The sequence below is a fragment of the Pan paniscus genome, chromosome 2 (assembly GCF_029289425.2).
Source record: "Pan paniscus chromosome 2, NHGRI_mPanPan1-v2.0_pri, whole genome shotgun sequence".
In the NCBI taxonomy this organism is placed as follows: domain Eukaryota; kingdom Metazoa; phylum Chordata; class Mammalia; order Primates; family Hominidae; genus Pan; species Pan paniscus.
The window spans coordinates 191,879,291-191,884,256 of NC_085926.1; the positions used below are offsets into that span (position 1 = coordinate 191,879,291).

The following is a 4,966-nucleotide window of genomic DNA, read 5'->3' on the forward strand; positions in this document are numbered from 1 at the left end:
ACCTCCTGGGTTCAAGTGATTCTCTTGCCTCAGCCTCCCAAGTAGCTGAGATTACAGGTGCCCACCACCACGCCCAGCTAATTTTTGTATTTTTAGTAGAGACGGGGTTTCACCATGTGAGCCAGGCTGGTCTCAAACTCCTGACCTCAGGTGATCCACCTGCCTCGGCCTCCCAAAGTGCTGGGATTACAGGTGTGAGCCACCACACCCGGCTGGCAATTACCATTTCCTTAAGAATGAGAACTACTGTAGTTACAGTCCTTATCCAAATTTTATTTGAAAGCAACTTCAGATAGTCTTCATGATGCATAGTACCATGTTCACTGAAACTTGTACATATCAGACCTGTGTGCTCACTTTGCACTTACCAAAGGATTGCACAAAGTGAGTATATGGTTTCAATATGCAGACATGACACTGTGCAAAGTGAGGATTACTTGTATATCTAAACAATAAATATGTAACAAATGTAATCCATCTAATCACATGAAAAAAATACCAGGAAGTCTCATGCATTGAGGGCAGCCAGTTCTCTATATTAAACACAGAACTCATAGACAGTCTTGTAAATCACAGCCCTGGCAGAAAATAGCAATGAATGTCCAATCTCAGAGTGGAAAGGGTTTTAGTGATTGAAGAACCATGTGGTTACCATTTCAGAACCATTACATTGGCTTATGCCAGGCTCTTGTTAGAGGCTATGTATGTATGGATACAAGAGGTAATGTGAAATATGTAGCTTACATGCTGAAACATGATCATTTCTAGGATATTTTAGTAGCTTCTGAAGACAATGAGGCAGAATATTTAGAATCCGTATGGTCCCAGGAATGCCTTAAAGCCCCCTAAAATCAAATAAACATCAGCATCGCTGGCGTCCTGCTGCTTCCCACAGTGAATGCTGTGACGGGCACAGAGAGACTCACAGAACAATACATTTTAAGCCACTAAAGAGCCATGAAACTGCACAGCAAATCTATTTCAAAAGCTAAAATGCTGAGTTTATATCCTCTACAAAAGAAAGGGACACAGGAAAACAATTAGAAATGATGGAAGATGATGATAAACAGAAGTTTAAACAACTTTACAGGGAGCCAGGCTGCCTGGGAATGCTGAGGATCAGCCAGAGGGCAGAGCACAGGGTGCCGAGTGAGGACCTCCAGGTTTGGGAGTCGGCTGCTGAGCTCCAGGAGGTTCCAGAGACACCGCTGCACTGGGTCTTGGTTCTCAGCACCTTCACCAAGGGTCAAGGTGAAGGCTGAGGCATGTTCAAAGTCCACTGAAGATGAGATAAAATGGAATGAATGTGGGCTTTGGAATCTGCAAACCAACTCAGTCTCTCAGCTGGGGTCTTTGGCAGGTTCATTAACCTCTCTGAGCTCATTCTTGTGTTGTGAGAAGAGCTGTGGCGGGGGGTTAGAAACTTTTCGTGATAGTCCCAGAGCCAGCCTAGCGTTCCAGCAGCCTTGAGCAAATGGCATCCCCTTCTCCTCTTTTTCATTTCTTCATCTGTAAAATGGAAATTATAACTCCTTGCCATTTCCAGGGAGGTTGTGTGGACTGAATAAAGACATGTGTGAAAACACGTCAGTAAAACTCTCAACAAGTATAAGGGATTCTTAACACCATTGTCAATGGCTATTTGGGAACCAATTCAACTCTCTACTTTTCTGAATAGAGACAAGCAGTTAGACAACTATGAAAGAAACACAAGACCCTGTTAGTGACTGAATTGTGTCCTCCAAAAAGACATCCCCAGTACCTATGAATGTGACCTTACTTGGAAATAGAATCCTGGTAATATAATCAAGTTAACTTAATCAAGTTAAGGATCCCTTCTTATAAGGACATCAGTCATTGAATAACATCTGCCTCGCCCCTACCAATCTTGGACAGCTTCATTTCAATTTAGGATGGACCCTAATCCACTGAGTGATGTTCTTATAAAAAGAGGAAGGTGGGCCGAGCACAGTGGCTCATGCCTGTAATCCCAGCACTTTGGGGGAGGCCAAGGCGGGTGGATCAGCTGATGTCAGGAGTTCGAGACCAGCCTGGCCAATGTGGTGAAACCCCATCTCTACTAAAAATACAAAAATTAGCCAGGGGTGGTGGCGGGTGCCTGTAATCCCAGCTACTCAGGAGGCTGAGGCATGAGAATTGCTTGAACCGGGGAGGCAGAGGTTGCAGTGAGCAAAGATCATGCCACTGCGCTCCAGCCTGGGCGACAAAGCGAGACTCTGTCAAAACAAAACAAAAAGAAAAGAAAAGAAAAAAGAAAAAGGGCATAAGAAGACACAGACACACAGGGAGAATGCCAGGTAAGGACAGAGACAGAGATCGGAGTGATGCGGCTGCAAACCAAGGAAGGCCAAGGACTGACGGCCACCTCCAGAAGCTAGGAAGAGGCAAGGAAGGATTCTGCTCAACCTCAGAGGAAGCGCGGTCCTGCTGACACCTTGATTTCAGACTTCCAGCCTCCAGAACCGAGACAGAATAAATGTCTGCTGTTGAAGCCAGTCTGTGGTATTTTGTTATGGCAGCCCCAGGAAACTAACACAGACCCCCTAATCTCCTCTTCCCTTTTCAGTAGATACGTGCTATAACACTTACCCTGGAAGACCTCTCCAAACTCTTAGAAGTTCTCCCCATAAAAAGGTTCATACTTCTATGTTTCTAAAGAGCTTTGCCACCATTGTAGCAGCTTCTCCTAAAACCTCTTTAGAGATCTGCTTATAACTCATCTTTGGGGTTGGTGCTCCTGGAACCACTGTAAACAGGAGATCATCTGTCTGGTGCTCCTGGGAGGTGAAGCTTCTTGGACCAGCTGCAGAGCAAGCAGCACTCTGTAGAAAGGGTGTAGAAGGGGCAGGAGCTGTGACAGATGAAGGACACCATGATGTACTTGGAAGGGCCTGACGTAGACTTGCCACTTCCTCTCTCCTTTTGCCTCCCAGAAAGTGGGTCCATAGAGCCTTCTTCTTGCTCAGGTCACAACACAAACTAAATCTACCTTGCTTGGTGCCTGCACCAAGAGGTCAACCCCCTGAGTCCCTGGAATGAGCACTGGATTATGAGTCAAGAACCCTGTGATCCATTCCTAATTCTGCCACTCACCAGCTCTACCAGATTTTCTTCATCTATAAAATGGGTCTATCACCTCCACCTGGCAGGGAGGTTGTGGACCACAGGTCAGACAGGAACGTAGAAGAGCACTGAAAATGAAAAGTGGTGAAATCATTATCACCATCGTCTTCCACCAGTTGTCAACGCCTGGTTGGGGAGAAACCTCAAAGAGGACCAGGAAAACTGGATCAAAGTGTCCAGCTGGTAGAAGAAGAGTCAGCTGTAGGGCCTGATCCTCTGGCATTGGCTGCCCAGGGAGAGCGCAGTTGAGATGCATTCTCCCGGTGGGTAATAAAATGAGTTTACGTAGGGAGGAAGCAGGATGTATAAAGCCCAGGAGCCCGATCTGTTTCTGAGATCAAACAGAGCAGCATTGTGCCGGGGTGTGGAGCTGATGTCAGCGTCTAGAATGCTGGTTGGAATCACCCTGGTTACGCAGCTGGACCGGAATAAGGCAAGTCTGTATCTGAACTCATTAATTTTTACAACCAACTGAACTGTTCTGCCTTTTTTGCGGGGGAGGCGGTAGGGGGAGGTGGTGCAGGAGGAGAACAAGGGAAGAAAGGCAAAGGGGAGGAGCTAGGATGTATGGAGCAGGGGGCTTCCCACCAGCAGACACTATCTCATTATTCCCCAGCAAACGCCAGCTTCGAACCCCCAGCCCCTGGGACAGTCAGGCCTAACTGCGGCAGCAGGTCCTGCCAGGGGAAGGAGAGAAACGGGCCAGTAAGACATAAGGATAATTAGAGTGGCACAAGCCGCTCCTAGGCGTTCAGGTTATGTCAATGTTTCCATTATATGCCTCACTTTTCAGGGGTTTATAACGGAGCTATAAAAACTCACGCCAGCTGAGAATTTGGCAGGCCAGGTCACAGCAGCAACGGAGGGACTGTTTTTTTAATTCAATTCAGCTGCTTGTAACTTGGGTTAGGGGAGGGCGTGGTACACTTGGATAACTCAAAGGGGCTGGTTTGAAGTATGGGGCACTATTTTGCTGTGTGATCAGCCCTCCTCCTCCTCCTGTCATTTCTTTGTGCTACAGGAAAAGGAACCGCATTATATAAATGCATCCCAAACACTTCCCAAGCCAAGAATGTACAGACACTTTCCAAGCGCCAGCCAACTCAGCTTTTCCCCATTCCTAAGAAAGTATACAGGTCAGCCTCCTTCCAGCAAATGTGCAAACCATCTCACCCAAACCTCTACACAAAAAATTAACAAGCTTCTGCAGATGAGCTGTTTAGTGCTCAATCTGTCCTATGATGAGGTGATACATAGTAAGAGCTATTCCAGACAGATCCCAGTATTTGGGACAGTCCTTTTGCATTCGTGTAACAGGATTTGGCCTGGTTGATCAGTGTTATCCAAATCTCATCGGATGGGTTTGTTGGCCTCTCAGGCACAGAGTGAAGACAGCTCTTTCTCTATAATTTAGCCCAGAATCTCCAATTCAGTCAAAGTTCCCAAATCCTGCAGGATCTCTGACAGTCCAGTGCACAGGTCCTTCCACATAGAGCACGGAGGCCTCTTTGATTTTCCTGTCAGAAGTCCTCTCTCTCTCCTCTGCTCTCCTACCTACTCTCTTCCTATTACACGTATCCTTTGACTGCTGTGTTACATTTCAGTGATTTTTGCATGTCTTATGTATTTTACCGTATGGTGAGCCCCTTATGACAGAGTCCTGAGCTTATTAGTCTCTACTTTCTCCAATGTGCCAAATTTAGGTGGACTCTGCTCAGGAAATGTGGGTGGAATTAATTACTAAGTAATTAATGAATGACAATCAGAAGCCAGGTGGCAGACAGCAGAAATAAAAGTAAATGTTGAGCAGACAGGGACTTAT

At 46.3% G+C, this 4,966-nt stretch overlaps 1 long non-coding RNA gene across 1 annotated transcript; it reads right to left on the reverse strand.

The window, feature by feature from the left end:
- Positions 1-252: 252 nt before the first annotated feature.
- On the reverse strand, positions 253-3,506 carry LOC130541397 (uncharacterized). The gene is made up of 2 exons (XR_008955446.1): positions 2,611-3,506; positions 253-1,560 (listed from the first exon to the last, which is right to left on the reverse strand). It is a non-coding gene; the product is annotated as an uncharacterized LOC130541397 (long non-coding RNA).
- Between the last annotated feature and the right edge of the window lie 1,460 nt (positions 3,507-4,966).